Below are 22,282 nucleotides of genomic sequence, written 5' to 3' on the forward strand. Positions count from 1 at the left end.
TCCGTGATTTACCGAAATCGTTCCAGGCAAATGCCGGAATGGTTCCTTTGAAAGGGCATGGCCAACTTCCTTCCCTAATCCGATTAGACTGATGACCTCACTGTTTGGTCTCTTCCCCCAAGCAATCCCAACTCTTGTTCCCTTCCCTTGTTGTATGTTGGAACTCCACACAGTACTGGAGCAATTCTTATGTTAGTACTTTACATATTTATATTTGGATGTACGTGTCTGCAGACCTTATATACTCTTGTGGTGTGCTACAGTATTGTGGTGCAGGGGTTTCAGTGTGTACCGGGACTGCTAACATGAACCAGCGAACAATGAATTACATACCCTTTTCTGGGTTAACAAGCATGTTAGGGCTATTAAGATCAAAACAGTCAGACTCAATTTATCTGCATACGCTAAATCCAACTGAGCTGTGGCAGCTGGATGGGACACCGTCCACAGTATGCTACTTTACTCCCCGCTCCAGCACAGTACACTAGGTAGGTTAAGTTTATTTTTTAAGGTTTTTATCTTCTTTAATTGAGCCGAACTACGAACTCCTTGTAACATACAATATTCCATCACATATCTAACTGTTGTGATTGTCTAACATATGGACTTTAGAGTGGGATAGATGTTTGCCTAGTGGATTTGACCAGACACGAAACTGGCAACTTTATTTTGTTTCCCCTTTATTCCAGTCTACGAAGATAAAAGTTGTCCTTAAGATTATGGATATCTGTCAATAGCAACCATCTTCAGATATGTTCAAAGCACATTCTGATTAATTGCCATTTTTTAAACATGTCTCAGGTGATCATTACTTGCCAAAAATCAATATTCTGAGAATTTTTGTGACTAAAATGGAATAAAAGTAGAATTCCACACCACCTAGATTACAGTTTTTATTAGGGACTATGTTGCAGCTTGTGGTGACTTCAAGCCCACTACATCTACGTACATCCAGCCATTGTTAGCTGGCTTCCTTAGTGGTAGAACAAAGACATGTAGCACATTTGCACAGTTCACATTCTCTCTCTAGTGCAACTTATCTAGAAAATAGCCAGTTACTATAACCCTCCTGGCTCCATTTGGTGGTAGAGGTCATATGTGGGTGAAGTGTGCTTGCTTGTGTGAATGTGTGTGCATTTCCTTTGTTGAAGCCTTTGACCAAAAGCTATAATGTGTAACAGTTTTCATTGTGCCTGTCTAACTAACAGGTCATCATCATGGTTTGTAGCAATCTACCTTTTTCCTAATTTTGTTGAATTTTTATTTTTAATGTACCTAAAGAACACTACAGTTCATTCAGCAAAAGAAGAGCCATAACAGCTGACAGTGCAGTTACCAGCTAAGTGCAAATGGTATCTGGCAGTATCAAAGCTACACGACTTTAAACAACAGTACTCTTCAGAGCTGCATTAACACCAAGGCATTGTCATAAAAGAGAAACCATCACATTATGTGATTAGTCATGGAAAACAAGTGAAGCAGCTGCATGGAACCCACTTTAAATGTCAGGACTCTTCTTTCTCTGTGAGGACTATACAAATGCACATGAACAGGATTCCTTAGGGCAACAAGATAAACTAGAGCAGTTTATCTTTTAAATCATGAGACTGGAAACATTAACAACCTTAATGTGATGCTTTTGTTAGCTTCCTCTCTTGTTATTTTAGTATTGCCCAAACATTCCTGAAATAGAGTTTTTGGTAGCAATTTTTATGAAAGGAGAACAGAATACTCTAGCAAGCTAGGGTATAATAATAATAATAATAATAATAATATGAACATTAACAGTTTGAATAACAATTATTCAATATTAAATTTCCAAATATTAACAACTGACGAGAGATGATAAATTGTGAATTGGTAAGTGTCAAATGTATTTCCTGATGTGTAACTAAACTATTAAGGAAGATAAAATTCCTTCACTGCAAATTTAGCTTACCTTGGCTGAAATGAAGTCAGAACTATCTTATTATTCCAATCTCTCTGCCCATATTCATCTGCGAACAAATTTAGAATTGCACTCAATGTAAACAGTTCACATATAGTAATTTTGTTTTCACTCAATAAAACAAAAATTAACTTCCTTCCATAAAAGAATTGTTTGCAAATATTTTCATCTGAGACTTTTGGAAGAAATTCTGCAGCAGAATTATAGTTTAGTTACACAGGAAAAATAACAATGTTTATTAATAGACATGTAAAATAAATTTCAATAAACGGTAGCTATGGAAAAAAATCCCTGAAGTTGTCAAATTAAATTAATACTCATAAGGGAAAGCAATTTACTTCAAGGTTAAAATATATTAACATTATTCTCTTAAAGTGATGTATATGTCGCACTCTAGAAAATAAATGCAAAGAAGTGTACACAGATACACAAAACATATATCCCATTACCAGGAACAGCTCTTACTTTAATTTTTTCAGTCATTAATTGGCTTTGCTACAATTTTTCGCCCGATTTCTTCCCTCCAACGCCTTATTTACATTTTGCTCTTCAATTTCTGCCCTTAACTTCGACGTTTTCCCCCACCATTACCTCATTAACTTCGTAGATTTCTAATTCTGTTTGTTGCTTTCATTACATACTTTAAATTTCCATCTAGTTCTGCATGCTATGCCATCCTTGGCTCTCGTTTCTGCATTAATAACCTTGTCCAATCCTTAGTATCAGTATTTCCTTTGGCTTTCTAATCTCACTTTTGCATCCAATATGGTGCAGTTTTTAGCACACTGGACTCACATTTGGGAATAGGGAGAACACCTTTCCTGGCCACCCTGATTTAGGTCTAAACGAACGCCATGATCGTTCTTTCAGAAAGGAGACTAATTTTCATCCTTGTCCTTGCCCATCTGAACATCCAATTACCTCTATCTAATGACCAGACGACTCATTAAACCCTATCTTTGTTCTATCCAGGCTAACGAGCTCCAGTTTCTAGAACCTAATTTACGTATCATCTTTGGTATATGAATCAATATCATCTAGAAGTTTTTTTTTAATTTTCTGTAGTTGTACATTTATTCTTTCCTTTTTAGTATAAAGGAAAGGTGAGCTGTAGAGTGTGAAAGATGTAAGCAATTCTTTATTTTTATACGACAATGACCACTTGAGCAGAAATTCTAAAGTCAAGTGAAAATCATTATCTGCACAAATCCAACAGCAGCAGCTCTCAAGCTTAATCGAGGGCATTCAAATACATTCTAGTGGGTCATATGTACCAAGACACAGATTATTTACATATTTTACTACTACTACTACTACTACTAAAATAATCTGAACAAGTTTTAATTACTGACACTTATGACGTACACTGAAAACATTACTACTACTAAATTGTGGTGTATTTACCTGTAAATAACATATTGTTTCACCAGTTAATTTTGGATTCTCTTTGCTTTATTTAGTAGTCGTATTTGGTTTGTGAGATTTTTTGCCGGCCGAAGTGGCCGCGCGGTTCTGGGGCTGCAGTCTGGAACCGCGAGACCGCTACGGTCGCAGGTTCGAATCCTGCCTTGGGCATGGATGTGTGTGATGTCCTTAGGTTAGTTAGGTTTAACTAGTTCTAAGTTCTAGGGGACTAATGACCTCAGCAGTTGAGTCCCATAGTGCTCAGAGCCATTTGAACCATTTTTTGAGATTTTTTACGCGCTAAAACATACGGTTTTAACACTAGGAAGACGTCTACCAAACTCAGTATTACAAGGTATCTAATGGTTGCTCAAAATACAAAAACGCTCCGTTTTTCCATTCCAACAACGGTAAAGTACGTACGGTAGAATGTTAGGAACAATACTCTATGATAGTCGTCGTCCTAAATTGTGGAACAAACCATGAAATTTTGCAGCTTCAATATTCAACAGGCATGTATCGACTACATTGTTACATCCGGTATCTAATAGGTACTGAAACAGGCAGCAAGGTAATTTTAATGGTGTCAAAATTAAGGGTAGCGCCATGCAGTTTCTTAAAATATTAATCGATTCAGAGAAGTACAAATCGAAACATCTTAGCGTTTCGTTAAGATGCCATTTTTCAGACCTACTTAATGCGCCACACCGATCAGAATCTTAACACACGACGACACAACGTGCATTAGTACCCCCTCCCATCTCCCCCCCCCTCCCCCTTTTGAATAAAGTTTTTGATCACATTTTCTGAAACGGTATCGTTCAGTTCTTTATGTAGACGTAGTGGTCGACAGCAATTGGAAACAAGATCAAGAAGTGAGTGTTGTGAAAGCACGAGGAAATAATTAGGTGATAAACACCTCGAGAATGATGTTCTCTGCACGTTTCGGAGAAATTGTTTCAGCAGCTGCACGCACGTTTATGCAGTCAGCAAGTATTGGACATCGACAGATAAGCAAAAGGGGCCCCTATGAGTGTGTGTAAACAGGAACAGGTAAGACAATTGCGACAGCAAAAATTTACAAGGCTCGGTGACTCATCAAATGCCCAGGCAGCACCGTACGTGACTGCATAGCTTCGGAGCTAACCTTCACTGTGCCCCTGGGGCAATAGCACAACTTAATTTCCAAGTGCTGGGTTACAGCCAAGACAATGTCATTTTGTTTTCAGGGCGTTTCGACAACTTTCCTAGTTGTCTTCGTGACATAATAGCAAACGCACAAACAAAAGCACTACCTGCGAACGAATACGCACTAGAAAGGTTCGAATCCAGCCGCGAGGTAGCAATCTAATGACGTTATTCGATTGTGGAGAAGGCAAAATGGCGCAACAAAGTAGAACCAAGTTAAACTTTTTGTTGCATGGCAAAAGTTGCGCTTCTTAAATGGCGCCACCGAAAACTAGGAGTTCACACGTGCAACTACAAAGCATTTGCAGAGTTCGCCATTAGCAGTGGCGATACTTTTGTTGCCTGTGTGAACCCGGCTTAAGAGTAAAACGAGGGCTATACATGAACAGGATATTACTCTTACAAGTGCAGATGATACAAATACTGGAAGGAAAGACCTGAAATTTCATAAATTATTACTGTGTAAAACCACACTTAGTTTAAATTTCACAAATCGGGATAAACTTACGTTTCGCACACTGGCATACAGCATGAGGTTAGTTCCAACAAACGAGCATGAAGTAGTAAAAGGTGATTAAATGCCTCAAATGCAAAATGTCAGCTGGTATGGATTTTCCAATGTCACTTAAAATTTACACCGCTTCACATATTCCAAAACTCTCGTTAATTTATCGTTCACTAAGAGTGCGTTCTCCGAAAATATCTGAAGTGGTACCTCTCTTCAATTGTAGAAATGGGCATATAATTTAAGTTTAACGACCCACTTCACTCCTCTTGGCATTCTCTAAACAGAGAAATTACTAAAACAACGAATCTATAAATACTTTGACGGCTGCTGCCTACTGAATATTAATCAGTATGGCTTTTGAACAGGTAGAAGTACTGAAGCCCTGAAACGATTACACTGACGAAACAGTAGTTTGGGTAACAAGAATGCTTTGTAGGAGTTAATTTAGGTGTGTCTAAAGCTTTCGACACGTTCAGTCATGAAATCCTTTTCGGTAAGTTGGATGCATGGAAATAAAAGGAATAGAAAACAGGTGGTATCATATTTGCAAAATATGATGACAGGTCCGGGAGCAAGGAAAGTCGAAATAGGTATACCCCAGGGTAGTGGGTTAGGCCCCTTCTGTTTCTTATTTATACAAAGGATGCACGCGGCTCAGACACTGCAGTCAAGATCATATTTACAGATGACACTAGCGTAACAGTGACAATAAGGAATCTGTCCACTACAGTAGTTGAATTCTAAGTCCTTGCATTCATGGTTCAATGCCAAGAGGCTAACCCTAAATGTGGAAAAGTTATATGTAATTTGATAAGACTAGTCAAAACCAAGATCTCCATCTCGTATGGGCAGAAATGAGGAATGGTGCGATGCACGAAACTTTTAGGAATGTGTGTTGATCAACACTTAAAATAAGTATATCATAGCTACTGTAACAAAGTTGAGTTTTATTATTTTTTTTTCAAGTATTATCGAAATGAAACCATTGGGCCGTTATGTGGTTGGGATACAAAATTTAAATTTCAGGCCCATTTTTCCTTGTTAGATAGGGCTATAATTCGTTTTAGGCATTATGAGGTCATTGAAGTTTCGAGATGTGGGAAAATGTGAATTTGCCTTCCATAAGTCGAAATGGTTGTTGGTTGAAAACTGTGTGCCAGTGGTTCCAAAGTGAAAGCAGCAGAATAAAACGACTGTTTACTTTTTACCAATTTCTTCTTGTATTCGTTGCTTACCACGATCACGATTATGTGAATTTTTTTTAAATTATATTTTTGTATTGTTGGCACTCAAAGTGTTAATGTTTCTGGAAAAAAAAAAAAAATCTGGTTCCAGCAGAAATTCTTAAGCTAACCCTAGTGGCTATTTGTTCCGAAATATGAATGTGTGTGACAACAGATGTCACATTTTCAGACAGTATGGCGCAGTAATCTATAAAAATGAAATTTATTATAATATTTGTCTCCTCTTCACAATCTTCTTGGTGAAATCTCAATCACTCAGTTTTTCATTCCTAATTCTATTTTTTCTAAAACAATTTAAAAGAATGGATAGGCCACCATCTTGCTGTACACGTGTATCTCAAAGAGCTGAGATGTTTCTCCCACAAATTTTACTTGAGACACTGTGCTCAAGAGTCACACACATTATGGTTTAAAGTCTAAATTAGCAAATGTAGTCTCAGATTAATTTATATAATTAGTCAAAGAATCAAATGACTTTTTAAAATTAACGTTCATTACTACAATATCTTTTGAAATCGGTAAACTGTGGCAAATGACTTCAGATAAAATATTTGTTCAGAACATGTCGTGCCCTTTTTAAGACAACATATTCACCTTAGTAAGTCGTCGTCCAGATATTCATGAGAGTGAATTCCAGCTATGTATTGTTTCTGAATAATTAAGACGCTAAGCAAAGTATTTCGCAATTTTCAATGTTGCTTAATCCAACGACGTCATTTTTACTAATGAAGCACACAGAGTTTGGGATCCTTCCGTTATTACCTGTCCTTAAACGTCCGATATATCACAAGAGTTATTTTTTGAAAAGTTTTCAATTCCTGCAAGTTTCTTTTTTTCAAAATCTCTTTTCGTTCTAATTATACTTGCTGTTTCCTTCCTTTCCTTTTCAAATTGCAGTATTTAATTTTCCTTGAGAATTTCCTTTTTTCCCCACTGTTATGGTTTCACTTAGTTCATTCCATCTTATTTTATTTTATTTTAGGTTGACCCAATGTTTTCTGTGCACAATTATTAATTTCTTTACGTAATTCTCGTCAACTGCCATGTTTATTTTAATTTCGTCTTGACAGTCTTTTGTTGTAGCATTATTTTGTTAGTGTAATTTTTTGTTTTGTTTTATTAGATACGAGTTTGACCTTAATTTTTGAGGGGTACTGATCAGAAATTCACCACTGCTTTTTACTTTCACATTTATAATTTTAGTTTTTCTTGTTACTTTTATTGGGAAGCAGCTACATAAACAGGGAAAATCGCCCGCCATAAGATATATCCATGTTCTGACTTTTCTTCTTCGTGCATATGTAGAAGACCTAACTGAGGTGGAAATACTTACCAGGAACATCAGTTGCTAGGTGAATGCGGGTAACGGCTTGAAAAACACATTAACGCTGAAAAGCAGAACGGTCTCAGAGCGACTTGCGTTAGAACCCAGATGTCACTCGTTACCGTGTAGCCTCCTCCGAGGGTTCTAATGCGGAAGGGGAACAAACGACGGGGTAGCATTTAACTATTTCCTCGTCTTAACGATTATTGTTCTGCTATCTGAATGGAGATAACCAAAAGGCAACTTTGGCTGGTAGTTCGGTGTCCTAACTAATAGTTGTTTTATTGATGAAATATTTCAAAAGCCAAAGTGTATATCATCTGTTTGTGCTTAAATTAGTGAAATGAAGTTTTATTAAAAGTTCCCCTTACACACTGAAACGCCAAAGAACTGGTACAGGCATGCGTTTTCAAATACAGATGCATGTAAGCGGGCAGAATACGGCGCTGCGGTCGGCACCGCCTATGTAAAACAAGTGTGTGCCGCAGTTGTTAAGTCTGTTACTGCTGCTACAATGGCTGGTCATCAAAATTTAAGTGAGTTTGAACGTGGTGTTATAGTCGGCGCATGTGCGATGGGACACAGCATCTCAGAAATAGGGACACAGCATATCCGAGGTAGCGATGAAGTGGGGATTTTCCCGTACGACCATTTGACCAGTGTGCCACGAATATCAGGAATCCAGTAAAACATCAAACCTCTGACATCGCTGCGACCGGCAAAAGATCCTGCAAGAACGGGATCAACAATGACTGGAGATAATCGTTCAACGTGACGGAAGTGCAACCCTCCCGCAAGTTGTTGCAGATTTCAATGCTCGCCCATCAACAGGTCTCATCATCATGCGAACCATTCAACGACATCATCGGTATTGGCTTTCGGAGCCGAAGGCCCACTCTTGCATCGTTTATGACTGTATGACACGAAGCTTTACACCTCGTCTGGGAGCGTCAAAACCAATATTGGACCGTTGATAACTGGAAACATGTTGCCTCGTCGGACGAACCTCGTTTCAAATTTCACCGAGCAGATGGACGTATACGGGTGTGGAGACAACCTAATGAATCCATGGACCCTGCTTGTCAGCATGTGACTGTTCAAAGCTGGTGGGGGCTCTAATGGTGTGGGACGTGTGCAATTGGAGTTATATGGGACTCCTGATACGTCTATGTACGCTTCAGGTGTTCTGCATCACCTTTCCCCTCTTGAGTATAAAACAGAACGCTCTTACAACCATGCGAAACTGTCAGAAAGTAGTTCTTTGGAATGTGCATCTCTCACTTCACACTGGCTTGAATGTCCGTTACGTCGTTAAAGTGTTGACCCTCCAGGTCAGTTTGTGCACTGTCGTTTTGTGGTAGATACGTATTGATAAGGCGAAGTCTCACCATTCGTGGTGATTTTCGCACGAAAAGAATCGTACGTGCTTTGCATTTCAGTCAACTCACGGACGTCGCATTAATTTTTCTCTTCTTTAAAACATTCTGGAGAATATCTAACACTTTCGAGATGTTGCTTCATTGTCATTTGTGACAACTCTGACACTAGAGTAGCAAGTCCACCAATTTAACACAGCCTACTGAGAAGCGACTAATGCATATCTGTCGTTTACAGTCGTTAGTTCAAACTGCCACTACAGGTAGCACCCTTACGTCGCGTGTACGCCAGGAACAGAATCAGTCACGCAACTTTTTAGACGAACTATGTACGTAAACACGCACTCTGTTAGTAGTTGTGAGATAGACTTCGCAAATCATATTAAAAGGCTATACACTGGCCGTCAGTCCAGGTTTTGTGTCATCTTACATCACCGAATCATCCTCTTTCCGTCGATATGACTTTCAGACTGCAGCAAAGCTTGAGATTCTGCTTTTAAATTCTGCTGAAAGAACTAGTTTATGGCTATTAGAAACACTGTACTGAAACGGGTCGTCAACAGAAGCCAATTGTAAATAGTTTAAGACAGTGCTCGCAACTGGTACACCTCTTACTTTAAGAACGGACAGAAGGTCATTCTCCAAAGTACTGAAATGGCTATGACATGAAGTCCCAATAGGAAGTGTGAGGGGGGGGGGGGGTCCCCCATGGGTCTGTGCTGGGTTCGCTACTGTTTCTTATTTATATAAATGATATGCATTCTAGTATTACAGGTTGGTCGTGAAGGATGCTGTGTACAATATTGTGGCTAAACCGGCAATGCCCAATCCGCAACCTGACCAAAAGGACCTCCTCTCGCCGAGATGGTCGGGAGGAGGTTGTCCAAGCTGTTGAGAACGGTTTTATGGCCCGGATCTTATTTTCTTGAAGTGACAACCAAGTATCCCACCATAATGACACAAACCTCTTACAAACAACCCCACTAATGTCAGACGATGGGACACAATGGGAGCTGGCCGAGACAGGAGGACTGCAGCCTTGGCTGCAGCATCAGCAGCCTCATTCCCAGGCACTCCTACATGGCCGGGAACCCACAGAAAGCTGACAGGAGAGCCATCATCAGCAAAAGAATGGAGGGATTGCTGGATCCGTTGTACCAACGGATGGACCGGATATGGAGCTCCAAGGCTCTGACGAGCAGTGAGTGAATCAGAGCAGAGTACATACGATGAATGGCGGTGGCAGCGGGCATACTGAACGGCCTGATGGAGAGCAAAAAGCTCGGTCGTGAAGCTGGAACACTGGTCGAGGAGCGGGTACTTAAAGGTGACGTCCCCGACGACAAAGGCACAGCCGACACCGTCGTCAGTTTTGGAGCCATCAGTGTAAATAAAGGTGTTACCGGCGAGTCGCGCGCGAAGTTCGACAAACCGTGAGCAATACACTGCATCCGGAGTACCCTCCTTCGGGAGCGAGCGGAGGTCAAGATGAATGTGAACCGGAGCCTGGAGCCAAGGTGGTGTTGGGCTCTCACCCTCTTTGAAGGTGGTAGGGAGGGCAAAATCCAATTGTCAAAGCAGGCGACGAAAGCGGACTCCAGGGGGTAGCAGGGCAGACACATACAACCCATACTGACGGTCGATTTTGTTTGTTATGGTTTAGAGCGCAAAACTGCTACGGTCATTAGCGCCCGGTCTGTGACTTAGGAAAAGGTACAAAAACGAAACTGGAGAGCAGCAGCAATGGGAACGAAACTCAAATCTGGAGGAACTAAAAACAGAAGGAAAGCTTAAAAAACCACTATAGATGGGGGCTGGTTGTCCCCAAAAAGAGCTTCAAATGACCGACGTCATCTCACTGGCACTAATAAACTCGAGAACGCGATCAGCTGAGCGCGTGTCATCTGCTAAAATGGAAGATATATCAGGCGACAGCTGTAGACGGGCGCGTAACGTAGTAAAATAGGGGCACTCAAGTAAAAGGAGCCTTACCGTCCACAGCTGAAAGCAGTGGGGACAGAGTGGGGGAGGATCGCCGCTTAAAAGATGTCGATGGCTAAAAAGACAGTGCCCTATCCGGAGTCTAGTTAAAATTACCTCCTCCCGACGACGCGTTCGGGAGGAAGAGGTCCAAGCACAGGGAAGAGCTTTCACGCCCCGCAATTTATTATTGGGGAGTGTCGACCAATGTGCGTGCCATAAAAGAGCAACACGACGACATAAAACACTCCGTAGATCGGCGAAGGGAATCATGCCAATAGCTGACTGAAGAAGAGAGACTGCAGCCTAGGCCGCTATATCGGCCGCCTCATTTCCACAGATATCAACGTGTCCTGGGATCCAGAGGAACGCCACAGAGACGCCCCCCCCCCCCCCCCCCAAGTGGAGCAAGTGGAGGCAGTCCTGAATCCGGTGGACCAGAGGGTGGACAGGGTAGAGAGCTTGGAGACTGAGGAGAGAGCTGAGAGAATCTTAACAAATAACATACTGTATCCGCTGATGGCGACGGATTTATTGGGCAGCCTGGAGAACAGCGTAAAGCTCCGCGGTATAAACCGAACACTGGTCGGGAAGCCGAAATCGATTTGGAGTGTCGCCAACAATATAGGCACTCCCTACACCTAACGATGTTTTTGAGCCACCAGTGTAAATAAATGTGGCTTCCTTCATTTGTGCACATAGAGCAGCAAATGCCCGACGATGAACAAGTGAAGGGGCACCATCCTTGGGAAACTGACGAAGGTCACGGGGCAGGCAGGTCTGGGGACGGAGCCAAGGCGGTGCTGTACCCCAAGTTGTCAAGAAAGTTTTAGGAAAGTGGAAGGAAAGAGAATGGAGCAGTTGACGGAAGCAGACTCCCGGTGGTAGTAGGGAGGAAGGGATGCCTGCATACCCTAAATCCAAGGAGGCGTCGAAAAAATGTCATGGGCCGGATTAGCAGGCATGGAAGACAGATGGCTAGCATAATGACTCAGAAGGACAGCTCGCCGATTGGACAGCGGAGGTTCTGCAGTCTCAGCATAAAGGCTTTCCACAGAGCTGGTGTAAAAAGCTCCAGACACTAAACGTAATCCACGGTGGTGGAGAGGGTCGAGACGCCGAAGAATAGACAGCCGAGCGGAGGAGTAAACTGTGCTTCCATAGTCCAATTTCGAGCGCACTAAGGCGCGATAGAGGCGGAGAAGGACCACTCGATCCGCTCCCCAGGAGGTACCATTCAGGACACGGAGGGTGTTGAGGGATCGCAGACAGCGAGCAGAAAGATAGGAAACGTGGGAGGACCAGCACAGTTTTCTGTCAAACATAAGACCCAAGAATTTAGCGACGTCCGAAAACGGAAGGTTGACAGGCCCTAGATGTAAGGAAGGTGGAAGAAACTCCGTACGACGCCAAAAATTAACACAAACGGTCTTACTGGGAGAAAAGCGGAAGCCTGTTCCGATGCTCCAAGAGTGGAGGCGATCGAGACATCCTTGAAGACGTCGTTCAAGAAGGCTGGTCCGTTGAGAGCTGTAGTAGATCGCAAAATCGTCCACAAAGAGGGAGCCCGAGACATCAGGAAGGGCACAATCCATAATTGGATTTATGGCAATGGCAAACAGTACAACACTTAGCATGGAGCCCTGAGGTACCCCGTTTTCTTGGGAGAAAGTACGGGAGAGAGTAGTGTTCACCCGCACTCTAAATGTGCGCTCTGCCATAAATTCGCGAGGAAAAAGGGGCAGCCGACCTCGAAAGCCCCCAAGAGAACAGTGTGCGGAGGATGCCTGTCCTCCAACAGGTATCGTATGCTCTCTCCAGATCAAAAAATATTGCTACTGTTTGGCGTTTCCGGGGAAAATTGTTCATGATATAAGTGGAGAGAGCAACAAGATGGTCAACTGCAGAACGATGCTTTCGGAATCCGCATTGGGCAGGTGTTAAAAGACTGCGGGACTCCAGGCACCAAGCTAAACGGCAATTCACCATACGCTCCAAAACCTTACATACACTACTCGTGAGAGAAATGGGGCGATAGCTAGAGGGGAGACGTTTGTCCTTTCCAGGTTTCGGAACAGGAACGACGATAGCTTCCCGCCATCGCCTGGGAAAAGTACTGTCGGTCCGAATTCGATTATAAAGGCTTAGGAGGTAACGCAGACTATGGTATGGTAAATGCAGCAACATTTGGATGTGGATACCATCCGGTCCTGGGGTGGAGGAGCGAGAAGAAGAGAGTGCATGTTGGAGTTCCCGCATGGAGAAAACAGTATTATAGCTTTCGCGATTTTGAGAGGAGAAACCAAGAGGTTGCACTTCCGCTGCACGTTTCTTCGGGAGAAACGCTGGCGGGTAATTTGAAGACCTCGAAATCTCAGCAAAGTGTTGACCCAATGAGTTACAAATTGCGACGGGGTCCACTAATGTATCATGCGCGACAGTGAGCCCAGAGATCGGGGAGAAACTAGGCGCGCCAGATAACCGTCGAATCCGACTCCAAACTTCCGAGGAGGGAGTGAAGGTGTTAAATGAGCTAGTAAAGAAGTCCCAGCTTGCCTTCTTGCTATCACGGATGACGCGACGACATCGCGCACGGAACTGCTTATAGCGGATACAGCTGGCCAAAGTAGGATTGTGTCTGAAAACGCGAAGAGCACGTCGCCGCTCACGTATTGCGTCACGGCATGCCTCGTTCCACCAAGGAACTGGGGGGCGCCGGGGCAATTCGGAGGTGCGAGGTGTTGAACGTTCCGCAGCTGTAAGAATAACGTTGTAATATGAGTGACCTCATCGTCGACGCTAGGAAAGTGACTGTCACCGAATGTCGCTAGAGACGAAAAAAGTGTCCAATCGGCTTGGTCAACCTTCCAGCGTCTCGGGCGCATATTGGGCAGTTGTGGCTGCAATCGAAGGACACATGGAAAGTGGTCACTCGAGTGTGTATCAGCAAGAGTGAACCATTCGAAGCGCCGAGCTAGCGGAACAGTACCGACCGAAAGGTCCAAATGAGAGAAATTTGTCGTGGAGGCAGACAAAAACGTAGGTTCCCCAGTGTTGAGGCAAACAAGATCCACTTGGTGGAAGACGTCTATCAATAGTGAGCCACTCGGACAAGGATGTGGAGATCCCCAAAGCGGGTGGTGGGCATTGAAGTCCCCAACCAGCAAATAGGGGGGTGGAAGCTGACCAAGAAGATGAAGGAGATCAGCTCGTGCCATTGGTGTGGACGATGGAATGTAGACAGTACAAAGAGAGAAGGTGTATCCAGAAAGGGAAAGACGGACAGCGGCAGCTTGGAAGGAAGTGTTTAAGGGGATTGGATGATAATGGAGAGTATCATGGAGAAGAATCATGAGTCCTCCATGTGCTGGAGTGCCTTCAACAGAGGGGATATCAAATCGGACGGACTGAAAATGGGGTAAAACAAAGCGGTCGTGGGGACGCAGCTTTGTTTCCTGAAGACAGAAGATGACCAGCGAGTAGGATCGTAAGAGGATCGACAATTCATCCCGATTGGCTCTAATGCCGCGGATATTCCAATGGATAATAGACATAGGGTGGACAGAAAATGGAAGAAGGTGACCAAGGTTGCCCTCAACTCGACTGCTCAGAGCTTGCGACCGACAGCGTAGAACAGCATTCAGCCGAAGGCTGAAGATCCTGATCCATAGGTTGTTCAGGAGCAGCTCCTGCCACCAGCGATTGGCCAGTTGATCGGCCGCCAGCAGTGCGCCTCGGCGACACAGAAGACGACCGAGGGCGATTTCCGCCAGGTGGTGCTGTAGATGAGACACGCCTTGGCGGAGAAGGAGATCAACTGGGTTTCTTATTAGCCTTCTTGGAAATATGATGTTTAGATGAAGGAGGAACCGATGGTTGTGAAGTTGGGGTACGTAAAAAATCTTCTCGAGTATGCTCTTTTTTCGAAGTCTTGGTGTCTGACTTTTGGGCTCGAGAGTTAGCAGAACCCGATGAAGGGTGAGTCAGAATGGGCAGGCGAAAGTGGTGAGGTTGAACGGGCGATCTTTGCGCTGGCCGATCTGACGACCGTGGCACTAAAGGTGAGGTCGCAAGTCTGCGTGGCCGCCTCCGTTGTCGGCCGAGGAGAAGCAAGGACAGTGCTGTATTTTCCTGTCTGAGGCACTGTGGGCTGTAGACTGGCGAATAATTTTCAAGCAGCAAAGGTCGACACCTTTTCCTTCACTCTGATTTCCTGAATGAGTTTTTCGTCTTTAAAATGGGGCAATCTCGAGAGGAAGCAGCGTGGTCACCCATACAGTTGATGCAACGAGGGGATGGAGGTGGATAAGCACCCTCTTGGGCATCCTTGCCACACGTAACACATTTGGCCGGATTGGAACAGGACTGGCTGGTGTGATTGAACCGCTGACACCGATAGCAACGCGTAGTGTTTGGGACGTAAGGGCGAACGGAAATTATCTCATAGCCTGCTTTGAATTTCGATGGGAGTTGAACTTTGTCAAATTTCAAGAAGACCGTGCAAGTTGGAATGATGTTTGTGTCAACCCTTTTCATAACTCTATGAACAGCCGTTACGCCCTGGTCAGACAGGTAGTGCTGAATTTCTTCGTCAGACAATCCGTCGAGGGAGCGTGTATAAACGACTCCACACGAGGAATTTAAAGTGCGGTGCGCTTCAACCCGGACAGAGAAGGTGTGGAGCAGTGAAGTACGAGGCAATTTTTGTGCCTGGAGGGCACTGACTGTTTCTAACAACAAGGTGCCATTCCGTAATCTGGAACAAGACTTTACAGGACCTGCAATTGCGTCGACACCTTTCTAAATAATGAAAGGGTTGACCAGGGAGAAGTCGTGACCATCAGACCGAAAAACAACAAGGAACTGTGGCAACGATGGAAGAACTGTCTGTGGCTGAGACTCAGTGAACTTACGCTTGTGAGCAGACATAGTGGAAGATGAGGAAACCATTGCGGAAGAATCCCCCATTATTACCGGCGTCTCCGATGGCGCTCCTCCCTTGTGGGGGCCCTCTCTGAGGGCACTCCCGCCTTAGGTGATTGTTCACACCTCAGGTCACACCTCCCGACAAACGGACGGAGGGACCAATCGGCACTTTCGGAAGGTATCAGCTCGGGTAATCACCCCTCCCCGGGCCTGGCCGTTACCAGGGGGTACGTACGTGTCCTACCCGTCTACCCGGGGCGGGGAATAACGCGTTACCCCGTCACCGGCTATGCATGGAAATGCGTGGGTCGGCCTTCAGACACACACAGGAAGGAAAAAAGAGGAAGGGAAAAACAAAGAAAGGGAAAGGAAAGAAGAGGTCTCAAACGCCGCAGCGGAGAAAAGGGTAAAGAGAAGAGGTAAGGAAAAGAAGGACAAAGGAAAGACGAAGACTTGCAAGCAGAGAAAGCGAAGAATGTGTTACACTTTCGAGCGTCTGTCTCCGGACGTAGGCACAAAACATACTCACAGAGGGGGAGAAAGGGAAGGAAAGAGGCGGAGGTGAGGGGGGGGGCCAAAGATCGGGAATGGGGAAGGATGCGGAAAAGGAAGGTATGCAGCCCAGGAAGGTATGCAGTCCGGAAAGGAAGGAGGGCCACATTAGCTCGGGGTCCCGTGCTCGCTACGCACGTATCCACAAAAGAGTTGTGCACCCCCTGGGGGGTTGCTGATGGTCGAGAGAATCGTCAAAGGAGGACTGATAAGAGGGGTGGTCGGGCATTGACAACAGCCGGCAGGCATACCGACAAAGAAGTATGTCGGGCCGGTAGGTCAATGGTAATTCGGCAGCTTCAGCATAAGGACTCTCGATGGGACTAGTAGAATGCTCCAGTTGCAAGACTTAACCCTCGAGCCTTCCACTTGGCTCCAAACCAGAGGACCACGATCGGTTCTGGGAACGATACTACAAATAGTTAGCTCAGATTCCACCCCGCGAGCGAGGCTTTCCGCCTTCACTAACTCCGCCAACCGCCTGTATTAACTGAGGATGACCTCTGAACCCAGACAGCAGGAGTCATTAGTGCCAACATGAGCAACAATTTGCAGTTGGGTGCACCCAGTGCTCTCTATCGCCGAAGGCAGGGCCTCCTCCATATCTCGGTTGGTTGGTTGGTTGGTTGGTTTGTGGGATTTAAGGGACCAGACTACTAGGGCCATCGGTCCCTTTTTCCATGAACTTCAAACCCCCACAAGGAATAAAAACAAACAATGGAGATGACAAGAGACGACACAGAACAAGAAAGACAGACAGAGGCCAGACGAAAGGAATTAAACTCACACCGAGAGTGACAGTGGCTGGCCAATCATAGAAACGAAAGAAAAAAAAAAAGGAAATGCCAACCACCAAGAAACGCTCTAAAGCCCCAGTCTAAAATCGTAGGTCAATGGCCAGACTCAACACAAAAAAGGACAAACACTTAGATCAAGCGATAAAAACCCCCTGCACGAATAAAACTCAAAACTAAATCTACCATCGCAACATCAACTGATAAAAGTGCCTGAGCGGAGTTAAAAGGCTGGCAGTGCAACAAGACGTGGACCACAGTCAAAGCTGACCCACAGCGACAAAGGTGGGTCCCCCGCGATGCAATAAATAGCTGTACATTACCCAAGTGTGGCCAATGCGCAGCCAACAAGGGACAACATGGTCCTCGCGAGAGACCCGCAAGAAAGAGTGCCAAGGACCGGTAGCCTCCTTGATGGCTCGAAGTTTGTGGATTTTTTTTGTTTGTTTTTTTTTGTTTGGGGTTTAAGGGCGCTCAACTACTGAGGTCATTAGCGCCCAGTCACAATTGTTAGAGCACATAGAATCTAGTAAAACTCAAGGGGAGGGGGGACACCAGAAAGACCTGACAAAGATGCAGATAAAATAAGTAAAAAGGTTAGATGTCTTTGGACAAGCCAGTCAAAGTTATAAAACGCAGAACACGAGCAGCTGCTCGAGCGTCATCAGCTAAAATATCCGGTAAAGTAGATGGCAGGGACAGGACAACACGAAATTGACTAAAACGGGGATACGACAATAAAACATGGCGCACTGTTAATGCATGACCACAAGGGCACTGCGGGGCTGGGTCACCGGAGAGCAGGTAGCGGTGGCTAAACCGGCAATGCCCAATCCGCAACCTTGTCAGAAGGACCTCTTCTCGCCGAGATGGTCGGGAGGTGGTTGTCCAAGCAGTTGGGAACGGTTCTACTGCCCGGAGCTTGTTTCCTTGAAGTGATGACCAAGTATCCCACCACAAAGACACAAGCATCCTACAAACAACCCCACTAATGTCAGATGACGGGACACAATGGGGGGCTGGCCGAGACAGGAGGACTGCAGCCTTGGCTGCAGCATCAGCAGCCTCATTCCCAGGCACTCCTACATGGCCGGGAACCCACAGAAAGCTGACAGGAGAGCCATCAGCAGCAGAAGAATGGAAGGACTGCTGGATCCGTTGCACCAACGGATGGACCGGATATGGAGCTCCAAGGCTCTGAAGAGCACTGAGTGAATCAGAGCAGAGTACATACGATGAATGGCGGTGGCGGCAGGCATACTGAACGGCCTGATGGAGAGCAAAAAGCTCGGCCATAAAGCTCGAACATTGGTCGAGGAGCCGGTATTTAAAGGTGGCGGCCCCGACGACAAAGGCACAGCCGACACCATCGTCAGTTTTGGAGCCATCGGTGTAAATAAAGGTGTGACTGGCAAGTCGCGCACGAAATTCGACAAACCGTGAGCAATACACTGCAGCCAGAGTACCCCCCTTCGGGAGTGAGCTCAGGTCGAGATAAAGATGAACCGGAGCCTGGAGCCAAGGTGGTGTCGGGCTCTCACCCTCTCTGAAGGTGGTAGGGAGGGCAAAATCCAATTGTCGAAGCAGGCGACGGAAGCGGACTCCAGGGGGCAGCAGGGCAGACACATACAACCCGTACTGACGGTCGAGAGAATCGGCGAAGAAGGTCGAGAGAATCGGCGAAGAAGGACTGGTAAGAGGGGTGGTCGGGCATAGACAACAGCCGGCAGGCATACCGACACAGCAGTACGTCGCGCCGGTAGGTCAATGGTAATTCGGCAGCTTCAGCATAAAGTCTCTCGACAGGACTAGCGTAGAAGGCTCCGGTCGCAAGACGTAACCCCCGATGGTGGATGGAGTTGAGCCGGCGTAAGAGGGATGGCCGAGCGGACGAGTAGACGAAGCTCCCATAATCCAGTTTCGATCGGACAATGGACCGATACAAGTGAAGCTGGACAGTGCGATCTGCTCCCCAAGATGAACCGCTAAGAACTCTGAGGACATTAAGGGAACGTGTACAACGGGCCGCCAAATAAGAGACATGTGGAGACCAACACAGTTTCCTGTCCAACGTGAGCCCTAGAAACTTAGTTGTTTCCACGAATGGGAGAACAACGGGACCGAGATGTAAGGATGGCGGAAGAAACGCTTTATATCGCCAAAAGTTGATACAAACCGTCTTCTCTTCAGAGAACCGGAAGCCATTTGCCACGCTCCATGAGTAGAGGCTGTCTAGACAACGCTGAAGGCAGCGCTCCAGGAGGCATGTTCTCTGGGCACTGCAGTAGATCGCGAAGTCATCGACAAAGAGAGAGCCCGAGACATTGGGTGGAATACAATCCATAATTGGATTGATCGCGATGGCAAAAAGGGCTACACTCAAGACGGAGCCCTGAGGCACTCCGTTCTCCTGGAGGAAGACGTCAGACAATACGGAACCCACACATACCCTAAACTTTCGATCCGTTAAAAAGGAATCAATAAAAAGGGGCAGGCGACCGCATAGGCCCCACCTGTGCATAGTGCGGAGGATACCTCCTCTCCAACAGGTATCATAAGCCTTCTCCAAGACGAAGAACACGGCTACCGTTTGGCGCCTTCGCAAAAAGTTGTTCATGATGTATGTCGACAACGTCACAAGGTGGTCAACAGCGGAGCGGCGGCGACGAAAGCCGCATTGGACATTAGTAAGTAGCCGTCGAGATTCAAGAATCCAGACTAACCGAGCATTAACCATGCGCTCCATCACCTTACAGACACAGCTTGTAAGAGAAATGGGGCGGTAACTAGAAGGAAGGTGTCTATCCTTCCCGGGTTTGGGTATAGGAACAACGACGGCGTCACGCCAACGCATGGGGACCTGACCTTCGGTCCAGACGCGATTGTAGGTACAAAGAAGGAAGCTTTTGCCCGCCGGAGAAAGGTGTGCCAGCATCTGAACGTGAATGGCATCTGGCCCCGGAGCAGAGGACCGGGACAGTGCAAGCGCACGTTCGAGTTCCCGCATAGTAAAGGGGGCATTATAAGTTTCCAGATTCAGCGAGTGGAAGGAAGGTCGCCGAGCCTCTTCTGCCTCTTTCCTGGGAAGGAAGGTAGGGTGGTAATGGGCGGAGCTTGTAACCTCCGCGAAAAAGCGGCCAAAGGCGTTGGAGACAGCCACAGGATCAACAAGGACCTCATGACCTGAGGTCAGGCCAGGTACTGAGGATTGGGCCTTAATACCCGACAGCCGGCGCAGGCCACCCCAAACGACGGAAGAGGGAGTAAAACTGTTAAAGGAGCTGGTGAAAGAGGCCCAACAAGCTTTTTGGCTGTCTTTGATGACTCTACGGCATTGCGCTCGGAGTAGTTTGTATTCAATACAATTCGCCAACGTAGGATGGCGGCGAAAGGTGCGTAAAGCACGTCGTCGAGCACGGATAGCGTCCCTACAAGCCTCGTTCCACCAGGGGACGGAAATGCGACGTGAAGAAGAGGTAGTACGAGGAATGGAACGTTCGGCAGCATTGATGATAACAGCCGTGAGGTATTCGACCTGACTGTCACAACTGAGAAAATCGTGGTCCGGAAAGGTCGCCAGGGAGGAGTGAAGTCCCCAGTCAGCTTTCGGTATGTTCCAATTCAAAGGAAGTGGGGATGGGGTGTGGTGCAGGAGACGAACGACACAGGGGAAGTGGTCGCTCGAATAGGTGTCAGAAAGGACATACCACTCGAACCGACGGGCAAGAGTGGTAGAACAGATCGAGAGGTCCAAGTGGGAGTAGGTATGAGTAGAGTCCGAGAGGAAAGTCGGGGCGCCGGTATTGAGGCAGACAAGATTGAGATGGTTGAAGGCATCCGCCAAGAGTGAGCCTCTTTGACAGGATGCAGAAGAGCCCCAAAGGGGATGATGGGCATTGAAGTCGCCAAACAATAAAAACGGCGGGGGAAGCTGAACGATCAGGTGCATCATGTCAGCCCGACTAACAGCAGATGACGATGGAGTGTAGATGGTACAAACTGAAAAAGTAAAAGCATAAAGAGTAATACAGACAGCTATTGCTTGGAGTGGGGTGGTCAATGGGATAGGATGGTAATAGACATCGTCCCGAACGAGCAACATGACCCCACCATGAGCTGGGATACCGTCCACAGGGGTGAGGTCATATCGCTCCGAGGTATAGTGGGTAAAAGCAATACGGTCAGTCGGGTGCAACTTGGTTTCCTGGAGACCAAGGACGAGCGGACAGTGCAGGCGGAGGAGCAGTTGTAATTCCTCCCGATTAGATCGAATACCTCTTATGTTCCAATGTAACAAGGCCATCGCTAGTGAAAAAGTTGGGGGAACGAGACGGGGGAAGAGCTGGTCACCTCGACGGCCGCGGAAGGCCAGGTTGCGAGGGGACAACGCTACAACCGGCGGGAGGCGGATCCGGTTCCATCGAGTTGTCGCCAACTGCGGCCGCTGTCCCTGGTTGTGTAGAAGGGGCAGCATCATTTGCCGACGAGAGGCCAGCTGAGCGCCTGGCAGCAGAGCGTCCCGGCGAAAGTGAGGACGGCCGGGAGCAGCGACTCACGGATGGAGCGTCAGACGAAATGCGCCGGGGCGGAGAGGGCGATAGAGACTTCTTCTTGGAGGCCTTTTTGGATGGCCGAGGAGGCACAGGGATGGTGGGCTGGACCCGAAGAAGGTCCTCATGCGCGGGGTCCGTTTTGGAACGCCGGACCTCGGAAGCTGGGGTCCGGAACGTTTCCCCGATGGATGCCTGAGAAGAGGATCGCTTCTCAGGTGGCGGGGGTAGAGGAGGAGGAGGAGGAAGGGTGGCCCCTGGGGCAGAGGGGGCGGGGGCCACGGGGGAGGAGGATTTGGAAGGGAGGGATTTGGGAGGCGGAGGCAGAGCCCCCTGATGGGCGGAGGAGGCGGAGGGGGGACAGGATAGGGGTGAGGATACCGCGTAAGGAGTGGACACAACTGAGGCAAACAAAGTGGTCAACGGCACAGGATGGAGGCGGTCATACTTCTTCCTGGCCTCAGAATAAGAGAGCCGATCCAAAGTTT

The 22,282-nt window shown here is 46.4% G+C and overlaps 1 protein-coding gene across 6 annotated transcripts in view; it reads right to left on the reverse strand.

Moving 5' to 3' along the window:
- Positions 1-22,282, reverse strand: part of LOC126236808 (UDP-sugar transporter UST74c-like) — a 159,846-nt gene that overhangs the window by 42,435 nt on the left and 95,129 nt on the right. For 4 of the 6 annotated variants that reach the window (XM_049946404.1, XM_049946402.1, XM_049946401.1 and 1 more), the window contains exon 2: positions 1,940-1,997. The exons of the other annotated variants lie outside the window; for them this stretch is intronic. The gene's annotated coding sequence lies outside the window, so the exon portion shown is untranslated. The remainder of the gene's footprint in view (positions 1-1,939; positions 1,998-22,282) is intronic. 6 annotated transcript variants of the gene reach the window in all.

The sequence above is a fragment of the Schistocerca nitens genome, chromosome 2, assembly GCF_023898315.1.
Source record: "Schistocerca nitens isolate TAMUIC-IGC-003100 chromosome 2, iqSchNite1.1, whole genome shotgun sequence".
NCBI classification, from domain to species: Eukaryota; Metazoa; Arthropoda; class Insecta; order Orthoptera; family Acrididae; genus Schistocerca; species Schistocerca nitens.